This window comes from Balaenoptera physalus (assembly GCF_965194825.1).
Source record: "Balaenoptera physalus genome assembly, contig: HAP1_SCAFFOLD_1156, whole genome shotgun sequence".
NCBI lineage: Eukaryota > Metazoa > Chordata > Mammalia > Artiodactyla > Balaenopteridae > Balaenoptera > Balaenoptera physalus.
Window position 1 is genome coordinate 66,894 of NW_028125638.1, and position 14,534 is coordinate 81,427.

Here is a 14,534-nt window from a genome sequence, read left to right on the forward strand (position 1 = left end):
ACACTGTCCCTAACTCTGGCCCTGACACTACTCCAAAAGCAAGCACTGGCACTGTCCCTAACTAAAGCACTTGCACTACTCCCAACTCGCCCTGGCGCTGTCCCTAACTAAGGCTCTGACACTACTCCCAATTCAGGCAATGACATTGTCCCTAATTGAGGCAATGAGACTAATCCCAACTCAAGCACTAAGGCTCTGGATCATTGTGATGACAAGCGCCATGGAGCATTGTGATGACAAGGGCCATGGAGAATTGTGATGACGGGTCCTGGAGCATTGTGGTGACAAGGGCCATGGAGCATTTTGAAGACAGGGGTCATGGGGCATTGTGATGAAAGTGGTCATGGAGCATTGTCATTAAAGTGGTCAAGGAACATTGTGATAAAAGTGGTCATGTAGCATTGTGATGAAAAGTGCTATGGAGAATTGGGCTGACAGGGGTCATGGAGCATTGTAATGACAAATGCGTGGAGATTTGTGATGACGAGGACCATGGAGCATTGAGATTATAAGGATCATGCAGCATTGTGATGACAGGGTCCATGGAGCATTTTAATGACAAGGGACATGAAGCATTGTGATGACAGAGGTCATGGAGCATTGTGGTGACCAGCGGCATGGAGCATTGTGATAAAAGTGGTCATGTAGCATTGTGATGAAAAGTGCTATGGAGCATTGGGATGACAGGGGTCATGGAGCATTGGGATGACAGGGGTCATCAGCATTGTGATGACAAATGCGTGGAGATTTGTGATGACGAGGATCATGGAGCATTGAGATTATAAGGATCATGCAGCATTGTGATGACAGGGGCCATGGAATATTTTAATGACAAGGGACATGGAGCATTGTGGTGACAAAAGTCATGGAGCACTGTGGTGACCAGCGGCATGGAGCATTGTGAAGAAAGGGGTACTGTAACATTGTGATGAAAGGGTCAAGGAGCATTTTGATTGCAAGGAATTTAGAGCATTGTGATGACAAGGGCCATGGAGCATTGTGATGACAGGGCTCATGTGGCATTATGATGACAGTGGTCCTGAAGCAATGTGATGAACGTTGTCATGGAGCACTGTGATTACAGGGGCCATGGAGAATTGTGATGACAAAGGCCAGGGAACATTGTGATGACAGGGCTCATGGAGCATTGTGATGAAAACGGACCTGGAGCATTGTGATGAAAGGGGTCATGGCTCATTGTGATGACAGGGGCCCTGGAACATTGTGATGACAGGGGTCACGGGGCATTGTGATGACAAGGGCCATGGAACATTTGTATGACAGTGGTCATAAGGCATTTTGAATGACAGGGGCCATGAAACATTGTGATGACAAGAGTCATGGTGACTTGTGATGACAGGGAGTATGGAGCTTTGTGATTTCACAGGCATGTAGCATTTTAGACAAGGGTCATGGAGCATTGTGATGAAAGGGGTCATGGAGCATTGTGATGATAAGGGCATGGAGCATTGTGATGACAATGGCATGGAGCATTGCGATGACAAAGGTCATGGAGCCTTGTGATGACACGGGTTATGGAGCATTGTGATGACAAGGGCGTGGAGCATTGTGATGACAGTGGTCATGGAACATTGTGACGGTAAGGGCATCGAGCCGAGTAGGGGACAGTCTAGCGGCCTTGGGACTAAATTCAATGCCTGAATTAGGCCAGCATAAGGTCTTTAGTTAGCATAAGAGGTAGGACATTAGCTCAGGACAGGGTTAGGGTAAAGGCTTGGAATCGTGTCAGGAAATGACCTAAGGATAGTGTGAAGACCTTTGTTACTGAGACTCTCAGGGACTTCTTCAGAAGCAGTGTTAGGGCTTCAGGTAGGGACAGCATCAGGGCCTGACTTAGGGAGAGCGACAGGGCCTGAGTGAGGCCTAATGTCAGGCCCTTAGCTGGGGACACTGTCAGGGAATGACTTAGGAGCAGCATCAGTGCCTTTGTTGGATCAGCTTTAGGCTCTTAGTTAAAGACATGACCGGAGCCCTAGTTAGTCACAGTGTCAAGGCCTCAGTTAGGGAAAGCTTCAGGGTCTGAGTTACAGACAGCCTCAGGTCTTCACTTAAAGACAGCGACAGGGCTTTCTTAGGGACAGTGTCTGGACCTTGGTTAGAAATGAGTCAGAATATTAGCTCAGGAGAGTGTCAGGATTTTAGTTATTGCTGGCAGCAGGGACTATATTAAGGACAGATTCCGGGCCTTTGTTAGATTCAGTGACATGGCCTTAGTTAGGAGTAGTCAGGGCCTTAGTTAGGGAGAGCATTAGGGTTTCAGTTAGCATAAGATGCAGGAGATTATCTCGGGACAGAGTCAGGTTCCAGGCCAGAGATAGTGAAAGGAAATGACCAAGGGATAACGAGAAGACCTTAGTTATTCAGAGCATCAGGGCCTTAGTTAGCAGCAGCGTGAGCGCCTTAATCAGGACCAGCGCCAGGGCTTGATGTATGGACAGCATCAGAGCCTAACTAAGGTACAGCAACAGGGCCTAAGTGAGGCCTATCTTTAGGGCCTGAGTAAGGGACAGTATCAGGGCATGACTTAGGAGCAGCATAAAGGCCTCTGTAGGATCAGCATTAGGGTCTTGGTTAAAGCTATTATCAGGGCCTCCGTTAGGGATAGCCTCAAGGCCTCACTTAGGGACAGCGTCAGGGCTTACTTTGGGAAAGTTTCAGGACCTTGGTAAGACATGGGTCAGGCTATTAGCTCAGGATAATATCAGGTGTTCAGATATTGACGGCAGCAGGGCCTTAGTTAGAGGCAGTGTCAGGGCCTAAGTTAGGACTAGCATCAGAGCCTTTGTTAGGTACAGTGTCAGTGACTGAGTTAGGTGTAGTGTCAGAGCCTTAGTTAGGGACAGTGTCAGGGCCTGCATTAGGACGAGCCTCCAGGCCCCAGTTAGGGACAGGTTCACGGCCTCGGACCTAAATTCAGGGCCTCATTTACGGACAGAATCAGGGATTTAGCTAGCATAAGGGGATCTACAGCTGAAAGCAACCTGAACACCACCACAAGCAGATGCACAAGTGAACCATGCACGCTCCTATGAAGGAATATTCCACAGCAGTTGAGTACATTTTGTTTAAAGTTAGTAACACTATAAAAATTATGTTTTGAAGAAAACTATATTCAGAAGATGAAAGAATCTCGTTCTAAAGACTCTCTTTAGCTCATCTCGACATTAGCTAAAGAGAAGGTTAGGTTAAGGTCTAGGGAGAGTGTCAGGAAATGACCTAGGGATAGTGTCAAGACCTTAGTTACTTAGCACATCAGGACCTAATTTAGGAGCAGTGAGTGTCAGGGCTTCGGGTAGGAACAGCGTCAGAGCCTGACTTAGGGAGTGGGACAGGGCCTGAGTGAGGCCTAGCGTCACGGCCTTAGCTAGAGACAGTGTCAGGGCATGACTTAGGAGCAGCATAAGAGCCACGGTAGGATCAGCCTCAGGGGCTATGTTAAAGATATTATCAGGGCCTCTATTAGGGACAGCCTCAAGGCCTCACTTAGAGACAGCATCAGGGCTTCCTTAGGGACAGTTTCAGGACCTTGGTAAGAGATGGGTCAAGAAATTAGCTCAGGATAGTGTCAGGACTTTAGATATTGACGGCAGCAGGGCCTTAGTTAGGGACAGTGTCAGGCCCTGAATTAGGACGAACATCGAGGCCTTAGGTACGGACAGGATCACAGCCTCGAGAGTAATTTTAGGCCCTTAGTTAAGGACAGCAGCAGGGCTGTAGTTAGCATAAGAGGCACGACATTTGCTAGGGACAGGGTCAGGTTATGGTCTAGGGATAGTGTCAGGAAAGGACCTAAGCATAGTCTCAAAACCTTAGTTACTGAGAGTATCAGATCCTTATTTAGAACCAGTGTCAGGGCTTCAGGTAGGGACAGCATCAGAGCCTGACTTAGGGAGAGCGTTAGGGTCTGAGTGAGGCCTAGCATCAGACACTTAGTGGGGGACACTATCAAGGCATGACTTAGGAGCAGCATCAGGGTCTCTGTTGGATCAGCCTTAGGGTCTTAGTTAAAGGCATGTTCAGGGTCTGAGTTAGTCACAGCATCAAGGCCTGAGTTAGTTAGGGAAAGCTTCAGGGCCTCACTTAGGGATAGCGTCAGGGCTTACTTTGGGACAGTGTCAGGACCTTGGTAAGACATGGGACAGGTTATTAGCTCCGGATAATGTCAGGACTTTAGATGTTGATGGCAGCAGCCCTTAGTTAGAGACAGTGTCAGGCCCTGAGTTACGACTAGCATCAGAGCCTTTGTTAGATACAATGTACGGGACTGAATTAGGAGTAGAGTCAGGGCCTTCGTTAGTGACAGTGTCAGGGCCTGACTTAGGGAGAGCGACAGGGCCTGAGTGAGGCTTAGCATCAGGCCCTTAGCTGGGCACACTGTCAGGGCATGACTTTGGAGCAGCATCAGCGTCTTTGCTGGATCAGCATTAAGGTCTTCGTTAGGTACATGATCAGGGCCTGAATTAGTCAGAGCGTCAAGGCTTCAGTTAAGGAAAGCTTCAGGGCCTGAGGTAGGGACAGCCTCAGGTCTTCACTTAGGGACAGCGTCAGGGCTTACTTTGGGACAGTTTCAGGACCTTGGAAAGACATAGGTCAGGATATTAGCTCAGGATAATGTCAGGACTTTTGATAGTGATGGCAGCAGGGCCTTAGTTACAGACGGTTTCAGGGCCTGAGTTAGGCCTAGCATCAGAGACTTTGTTAGGTACAGTGTAAGGGACTGAGTTAGGAGTAGTGTCAGGGCCTTGCTTAGGGACAGTGTCAGGGTCTGATTTAGGTGTACTGTCTGAGACCTAGTTAGGGACAGTGCTAGGGCCTGAGTTAGGATTAGTGTCAAGGCCTTATTTAGGACCAATTTCAGGGCCTTAGTTTGGACTAGCATCAGAGCCATTGTTAGGAATCGTATGAGGGCCTGAGTTAGGCATACTATCAGGGCCTTAGTTAGGGACAGTTTTAGGGCCTGAGTTAGGATTGGTGTCAAGGCCTTATTTAGGACCAATTTTAGGGCTTTAGTTTGGACTAGCAACAAAGCCTTTGTTAGGTATCATGTCGGGGCCTCCGTTAGGTGTAGTGTCAGGGCCATTGTTAGGGACAGTATCAGGGCCTGACTTAGGAGAAGGTCAGGGCCTTAGCCAGGGAAAGTGTCAGGGCCTTAGTTAGGGACATTATCAGGGCCTGAATTAGCAGTAGTGTCAAAAGTCCTTAGTGAGGAGAGAAAGGAGTAAGTCAGGACTCAGGCCCTGACACTGTTCTTAAATAAGGCCCTGACATTACCTGTAACACAGGTCCTGATCTGATTCCTATCATAGGCGCTGATGTTGGACTTAACTAAGGCCCTGACACTGGTCCTAAGTACAGCTGTGACACTACTCTTAACTCAGGCCCTGACACTGTCCCTAACAAAGCCTCTGGCACTACTCCTAAATCAGGCACTGACACTCTCCCTAACTAAGGCCCTGACATACACCTAACTCAGTCCCTGACACTGTCTCTAACTAAGGCCCTGATACTACTCCAAACTCAGCACTGACACTGTCACTAACTAAGGCCCCGACACTATTCATAGCTCACGCCCTAACACAACTCCTAAATCATGCCCTGACAATGTCCCTAACTAAGGCCCTGACACTATTCCTAACTCAGGCGCTGACACAATACTTAAGGAAGGCCCTGACATTACTCCTAACTCAGGCCCTGAAAAGGTCCCTAACTAAGGCCGACACAACTCCTAACTCAGGCACTAACACTGTCCCTAAATAAGGCCCTGAAACTATTCCTAACTGAGGCGCTGATACAATAACTAACGAAGGCACTGATGCTACTCCTAACTAAGGCCCTGACACTACTCCTATCTCAAGCAATGACACTGTCCCTAACTTAGGCCCTGACTCTACTCCTGACTCAGGCACTGACACTGGCCCTAACTTAGGCCGTGACACTACTCCTAACTAAGCAACTGACACTGTCCCTAACTAAGGCCCGGACACTACTCCTTACTCAGGCACTGACAATGTCACTAACTAAGGCTGTGACACTACTCCCAAAATAGACACTGAGACTGTCCCTAAATATGCCCTGACAGTACTCTGAACTCAGGCACTGACACTCTCCTTAACTAAGGCCCTGATACTACTTCCACCTCAGGCACTGACACTCTCCCTAAGTAAGCCCTGACATTACTCCCAATTCCAGCATTGACACTTTTGCTAACTAAGGCCCTGAAACTACTCACAACTGAGGCCCTTACACTGTTACTAACTACCGGTCTGAGACTACTCCTAACTCAGGCCCTGGCACTGTCCGTAACTTAGGCTCTGGCACTATTCCTAACTCAGACACTGACGCTGTCCCTTAACTAAGGGTCTGACCCTACTCCCAACTCAGACAGTGACACTCTCCCTAATTAAGGCCTTGACACTACTCTTAACTCAGGCCCTGACACAGTCCATAATAAAGACCCTGAAACTAATCCCAACTCAGGCCCTGGCACTGTCTGTAACTAAGGGATTGACACTACTCCCATCTCAGCAACTGACACCATCCCTAACTATGGCCCTGACACTACTCCCAACTCAAGCACTGGCGCTGTCTCTAACTAAGGCACTGGCACTACTCCCAACTCAGGCACTGACACTCTCCCTAATTAATGTCCTGACACTACTCTCAACTCAGGCACTGACACTGTCCCTAACTAAGGCCCTGACACTACTCCTAATGCAGGCACTGACACTACCGTAAATAAGGCCCTGACTCCACTCCTAACTCAGGCACTGTCACTGTCACTACATAAGGCCATTACACTTCTCTTAATTCAACAACTGACACTCTCCGTAACTAAGGCTTTGACACAATACTTAACTCATGCCCTGACACTGACCTTAACTAAGACCCCGAGAGTACTCCCAAGTCAGTCACTGACACTGTTCCTAACTACGGCTCAGAGACTACTCCCAATTCAGGCCCTGACACTGTCCCTAACTAAGGCACTGATATTAGTCCCAACTCAGGCAATGACACTGTCCCTAACTAAGGCCCTGACATTACTCCCAACTTAGGCACTGTCACTGTCCCTAACTAAGGCCCTGACACTACTCCCAACTCAGGCACTGACACTGTCCATAACTAATGTCCTGACACAACTCCCAACTCAGGCACTGACATTGTTCCTAACAAAGACCCTGACACTAATCCCAACAAAGGCACTGAGACTGTCCCGAAATACGCCCTGACAGTACTCCCAACTCAGGCACTGACACTGTCCCTAACTAAGGCCCTGACACTACTCCCAAACTAGGCACTGACATTGTCCCTAACTAAGGCCCTGACATTACTCTGAACTCAGGCACTAACACTGTCTCTAACTAAGGCCCTGACACTACTCTTAACTCAGGCCCTGGCACAGTCCCTAACAAAGGCCTGCCACTACCCCCAACTCTGGCACTGAGAGTGTCCCTAACTACGGCCATCACACTACTCCTAACTCAGGCACTGACGCTGTCCCTAAGTAAGGCCCTGACACTACTCCCAACGCAGGCACTGATGCTGTCTCTAACTAAGGCTCTGACACTACTCCCAACACAGGCATTGACACTGTCCCTAACTAAGGCCCTCACACTACTACTTACTTAGGCACTGACACACTACCTAACTAAGGCCCTGAGACTACTTCTACCTCAGACCCTGACACTGTCCCTAACGAAGGGCCTGATACTACTCCCTACACAGTAACTGACACTCTCCCTAACTAAGGCCTTGACACTACTTTTAACTCATGCCCTGATGCTGTCCCCAAAAAAGACCCTGAGACTATTACCAACTCAGGCACTGACACTCTCCCTAACTAAGACCCTGACACTACTACCATCACAGCCACTGACACTGTCCCTAACTAGGCCCTGACACTAATCCCAACTCAGGCACTGACACTGTCCCTAACTAAGGCCCTGACACTACTCTCAACTCCGGCACTGACACTTTCTCTAACTAGGCCCTGACACTACTCCCAACTCAGGCACTGACACTGTCCCTAACTAAGGCCCTGACATAACTCCCAAATCCGGCACTGACACTTTCTCTAACTAAGGCCTTGAAACTACTCACAACTCAGGCACTGACCCTGTCCCTAACTAGGCCCTGACACTACTCCCAACTCAGGCACTGACACTGTCCCTAACTAAGGCCCTGACATAACTCCCAACTCCGGCAATGACACTTTCTCTAAGGCCCTGAAACTACTCACAACTCAGGCCCTGACACTGTTCCTAACTACCGGTCTCAGACTACTCCTAACTTAGGCCCTGACACTATTCCTAACACAGTCAGTGACACTGTCCCTAACTAACGTCCTGAGACTATTCCTAACTCAGACCCTGACACTGTCCATAACTTAGGCCATGTCACTACTCCCAACTCAGGCACTGACGCTCTTCCTAACTAAGGGTCTGAAACTACTCCAAACTGAGTCACTGACACTCTTCCAAATTAAGGCCTTGACACTACTCTTAACTCAGGCCCTGACACTGTCCATAATAAAGACCCCGACAAAAATCCCAACTTAGGCACTGACAATGTCCGTAACTAAGGCCCTGACACTATTCCCATCTCAGCCACTGACACTGTCCCTAACTCTGGCCCTGACACTACTCCAAAAGCAAGCACTGGCACTGTCCCTAACTAAAGCACTTGCACTACTCCCAACTCGCCCTGGCGCTGTCCCTAACTAAGGCTCTGACACTACTCCCAATTCAGGCAATGACATTGTCCCTAATTGAGGCAATGAGACTAATCCCAACTCAAGCACTAAGGCTCTGGATCATTGTGATGACAAGCGCCATGGAGCATTGTGATGACAAGGGCCATGGAGAATTGTGATGACGGGTCCTGGAGCATTGTGGTGACAAGGGCCATGGAGCATTTTGAAGACAGGGGTCATGGGGCATTGTGATGAAAGTGGTCATGGAGCATTGTCATTAAAGTGGTCAAGGAACATTGTGATAAAAGTGGTCATGTAGCATTGTGATGAAAAGTGCTATGGAGAATTGGGCTGACAGGGGTCATGGAGCATTGTAATGACAAATGCGTGGAGATTTGTGATGACGAGGACCATGGAGCATTGAGATTATAAGGATCATGCAGCATTGTGATGACAGGGTCCATGGAGCATTTTAATGACAAGGGACATGAAGCATTGTGATGACAGAGGTCATGGAGCATTGTGGTGACCAGCGGCATGGAGCATTGTGATAAAAGTGGTCATGTAGCATTGTGATGAAAAGTGCTATGGAGCATTGGGATGACAGGGGTCATGGAGCATTGGGATGACAGGGGTCATCAGCATTGTGATGACAAATGCGTGGAGATTTGTGATGACGAGGATCATGGAGCATTGAGATTATAAGGATCATGCAGCATTGTGATGACAGGGGCCATGGAATATTTTAATGACAAGGGACATGGAACATTGTGGTGACAAAAGTCATGGAGCACTGTGGTGACCAGCGGCATGGAGCATTGTGAAGAAAGGGGTACTGTAACATTGTGATGAAAGGGTCAAGGAGCATTTTGATTGCAAGGAATTTAGAGCATTGTGATGACAAGTGCCATGGAGCATTGTGATGACAGGGCTCATGTGGCATTATGATGACAGTGGTCCTGAAGCAATGTGATGAACGTTGTCATGGAGCACTGTGATTACAGGGGCCATGGAGAATTGTGATGACAAAGGCCAGGGAACATTGTGATGACAGGGCTCATGGAGCATTGTGATGAAAACGGACCTGGAGCATTGTGATGAAAGGGGTCATGGCTCATTGTGATGACAGGGGCCCTGGAACATTGTGATGACAGGGGTCACGGGGCATTGTGATGACAAGGGCCATGGAACATTTGTATGACAGTGGTCATAAGGCATTTTGAATGACAGGGGCCATGAAACATTGTGATGACAAGAGTCATGGTGACTTGTGATGACAGGGAGTATGGAGCTTTGTGATTTCACAGGCATGTAGCATTTTAGACAAGGGTCATGGAGCATTGTGATGAAAGGGGTCATGGAGCATTGTGATGATAAGGGCATGGAGCATTGTGATGACAATGGCATGGAGCATTGCGATGACAAAGGTCATGGAGCCTTGTGATGACACGGGTTATGGAGCATTGTGATGACAAGGGCGTGGAGCATTGTGATGACAGTGGTCATGGAACATTGTGACGGTAAGGGCATCGAGCCGAGTAGGGGACAGTCTAGCGGCCTTGGGACTAAATTCAATGCCTGAATTAGGCCAGCATAAGGTCTTTAGTTAGCATAAGAGGTAGGACATTAGCTCAGGACAGGGTTAGGGTAAAGGCTTGGAATCGTGTCAGGAAATGACCTAAGGATAGTGTGAAGACCTTTGTTACTGAGACTCTCAGGGACTTCTTCAGAAGCAGTGTTAGGGCTTCAGGTAGGGACAGCATCAGGGCCTGACTTAGGGAGAGCGACAGGGCCTGAGTGAGGCCTAATGTCAGGCCCTTAGCTGGGGACACTGTCAGGGAATGACTTAGGAGCAGCATCAGTGCCTTTGTTGGATCAGCTTTAGGCTCTTAGTTAAAGACATGACCGGAGCCCTAGTTAGTCACAGTGTCAAGGCCTCAGTTAGGGAAAGCTTCAGGGTCTGAGTTACAGACAGCCTCAGGTCTTCACTTAAAGACAGCGACAGGGCTTTCTTAGGGACAGTGTCTGGACCTTGGTTAGAAATGAGTCAGAATATTAGCTCAGGAGAGTGTCAGGATTTTAGTTATTGCTGGCAGCAGGGACTATATTAAGGACAGATTCCGGGCCTTTGTTAGATTCAGTGACATGGCCTTAGTTAGGAGTAGTCAGGGCCTTAGTTAGGGAGAGCATTAGGGTTTCAGTTAGCATAAGATGCAGGAGATTATCTCGGGACAGAGTCAGGTTCCAGGCCAGAGATAGTGAAAGGAAATGACCAAGGGATAACGAGAAGACCTTAGTTATTCAGAGCATCAGGGCCTTAGTTAGCAGCAGCGTGAGCGCCTTAATCAGGACCAGCGCCAGGGCTTGATGTATGGACAGCATCAGAGCCTAACTAAGGTACAGCAACAGGGCCTAAGTGAGGCCTATCTTTAGGGCCTGAGTAAGGGACAGTATCAGGGCATGACTTAGGAGCAGCATAAAGGCCTCTGTAGGATCAGCATTAGGGTCTTGGTTAAAGCTATTATCAGGGCCTCCGTTAGGGATAGCCTCAAGGCCTCACTTAGGGACAGCGTCAGGGCTTACTTTGGGAAAGTTTCAGGACCTTGGTAAGACATGGGTCAGGCTATTAGCTCAGGATAATATCAGGTGTTCAGATATTGACGGCAGCAGGGCCTTAGTTAGAGGCAGTGTCAGGGCCTAAGTTAGGACTAGCATCAGAGCCTTTGTTAGGTACAGTGTCAGTGACTGAGTTAGGTGTAGTGTCAGAGCCTTAGTTAGGGACAGTGTCAGGGCCTGCATTAGGACGAGCCTCCAGGCCCCAGTTAGGGACAGGTTCACGGCCTCGGACCTAAATTCAGGGCCTCATTTACGGACAGAATCAGGGATTTAGCTAGCATAAGGGGATCTACAGCTGAAAGCAACCTGAACACCACCACAAGCAGATGCACAAGTGAACCATGCACGCTCCTATGAAGGAATATTCCACAGCAGTTGAGTACATTTTGTTTAAAGTTAGTAACACTATAAAAATTATGTTTTGAAGAAAACTATATTCAGAAGATGAAAGAATCTCGTTCTAAAGACTCTCTTTAGCTCATCTCGACATTAGCTAAAGAGAAGGTTAGGTTAAGGTCTAGGGAGAGTGTCAGGAAATGACCTAGGGATAGTGTCAAGACCTTAGTTACTTAGCACATCAGGACCTAATTTAGGAGCAGTGAGTGTCAGGGCTTCGGGTAGGAACAGCGTCAGAGCCTGACTTAGGGAGTGGGACAGGGCCTGAGTGAGGCCTAGCGTCACGGCCTTAGCTAGAGACAGTGTCAGGGCATGACTTAGGAGCAGCATAAGAGCCACGGTAGGATCAGCCTCAGGGGCTATGTTAAAGATATTATCAGGGCCTCTATTAGGGACAGCCTCAAGGCCTCACTTAGAGACAGCATCAGGGCTTCCTTAGGGACAGTTTCAGGACCTTGGTAAGAGATGGGTCAAGAAATTAGCTCAGGATAGTGTCAGGACTTTAGATATTGACGGCAGCAGGGCCTTAGTTAGGGACAGTGTCAGGCCCTGAATTAGGACTAACATCGAGGCCTTAGGTACGGACAGGATCACAGCCTCGAGAGTAATTTTAGGCCCTTAGTTAAGGACAGCAGCAGGGCTGTAGTTAGCATAAGAGGCACGACATTTGCTAGGGACAGGGTCAGGTTATGGTCTAGGGATAGTGTCAGGAAAGGACCTAAGCATAGTCTCAAAACCTTAGTTACTGAGAGTATCAGATCCTTATTTAGAACCAGTGTCAGGGCTTCAGGTAGGGACAGCATCAGAGCCTGACTTAGGGAGAGCGTTAGGGTCTGAGTGAGGCCTAGCATCAGACACTTAGTGGGGGACACTATCAAGGCATGACTTAGGAGCAGCATCAGGGTCTCTGTTGGATCAGCCTTAGGGTCTTAGTTAAAGGCATGTTCAGGGTCTGAGTTAGTCACAGCATCAAGGCCTGAGTTAGTTAGGGAAAGCTTCAGGGCCTCACTTAGGGATAGCGTCAGGGCTTACTTTGGGACAGTGTCAGGACCTTGGTAAGACATGGGACAGGTTATTAGCTCCGGATAATGTCAGGACTTTAGATGTTGATGGCAGCAGCCCTTAGTTAGAGACAGTGTCAGGCCCTGAGTTACGACTAGCATCAGAGCCTTTGTTAGATACAATGTACGGGACTGAATTAGGAGTAGAGTCAGGGCCTTCGTTAGTGACAGTGTCAGGGCCTGACTTAGGGAGAGCGACAGGGCCTGAGTGAGGCTTAGCATCAGGCCCTTAGCTGGGCACACTGTCAGGGCATGACTTTGGAGCAGCATCAGCGTCTTTGCTGGATCAGCATTAAGGTCTTCGTTAGGTACATGATCAGGGCCTGAATTAGTCAGAGCGTCAAGGCTTCAGTTAAGGAAAGCTTCAGGGCCTGAGGTAGGGACAGCCTCAGGTCTTCACTTAGGGACAGCGTCAGGGCTTACTTTGGGACAGTTTCAGGACCTTGGAAAGACATAGGTCAGGATATTAGCTCAGGATAATGTCAGGACTTTTGATAGTGATGGCAGCAGGGCCTTAGTTACAGACGGTTTCAGGGCCTGAGTTAGGCCTAGCATCAGAGACTTTGTTAGGTACAGTGTAAGGGACTGAGTTAGGAGTAGTGTCAGGGCCTTGCTTAGGGACAGTGTCAGGATCTGATTTAGGTGTACTGTCTGAGACCTAGTTAGGGACAGTGCTAGGGCCTGAGTTAGGATTAGTGTCAAGGCCTTATTTAGGACCAATTTCAGGGCCTTAGTTTGGACTAGCATCAGAGCCATTGTTAGGAATCGTATGAGGGCCTGAGTTAGGCATACTATCAGGGCCTTAGTTAGGGACAGTTTTAGGGCCTGAGTTAGGATTGGTGTCAAGGCCTTATTTAGGACCAATTTTAGGGCTTTAGTTTGGACTAGCAACAAAGCCTTTGTTAGGTATCATGTCGGGGCCTCCGTTAGGTGTAGTGCCAGGGCCATTGTTAGGGACAGTATCAGGGCCTGACTTAGGAGAAGGTCAGGGCCTTAGCCAGGGAAAGTGTCAGGGCCTTAGTTAGGGACATTATCAGGGCCTGAATTAGCAGTAGTGTCAAAAGTCCTTAGTGAGGAGAGAAAGGAGTAAGTCAGGACTCAGGCCCTGACACTGTTCTTAAATAAGGCCCTGACATTACCTGTAACACAGGTCCTGATCTGATTCCTATCATAGGCGCTGATGTTGGACTTAACTAAGGCCCTGACACTGGTCCTAAGTACAGCTGTGACACTACTCTTAACTCAGGCCCTGACACTGTCCCTAACAAAGCCTCTGGCACTACTCCTAAATCAGGCACTGACACTCTCCCTAACTAAGGCCCTGACATACACCTAACTCAGTCCCTGACACTGTCTCTAACTAAGGCCCTGATACTACTCCAAACTCAGCACTGACACTGTCACTAACTAAGGCCCCGACACTATTCATAGCTCACGCCCTAACACAACTCCTAAATCATGCCCTGACAATGTCCCTAACTAAGGCCCTGACACTATTCCTAACTCAGGCGCTGACACAATACTTAAGGAAGGCCCTGACATTACTCCTAACTCAGGCCCTGAAAAGGTCCCTAACTAAGGCCGACACAACTCCTAACTCAGGCACTAACACTGTCCCTAAATAAGGCCCTGAAACTATTCCTAACTGAGGCGCTGATACAATAACTAACGAAGGCACTGATGCTACTCCTAACTAAGGCCCTGACACTACTCCTATCTCAAGCAATGACACTGTCCCTAACTTAGGCCCT

At 48.5% G+C, this 14,534-nt stretch overlaps 1 long non-coding RNA gene across 1 annotated transcript in view; it reads right to left on the reverse strand.

The window, feature by feature from the left end:
• The window catches only part of LOC309653783, a 69,924-nt gene that overhangs the window by 21,341 nt on the left and 34,049 nt on the right, over positions 1 to 14,534 (reverse strand). The window contains exons 5-6 of the long non-coding RNA XR_014259469.1: positions 12,774 to 13,225; positions 4,144 to 4,595 (exon numbers count right to left, since the gene is read on the reverse strand). This is a non-coding gene — a long non-coding RNA (uncharacterized lncRNA). The remainder of the gene's footprint in view (positions 1 to 4,143; positions 4,596 to 12,773; positions 13,226 to 14,534) is intronic.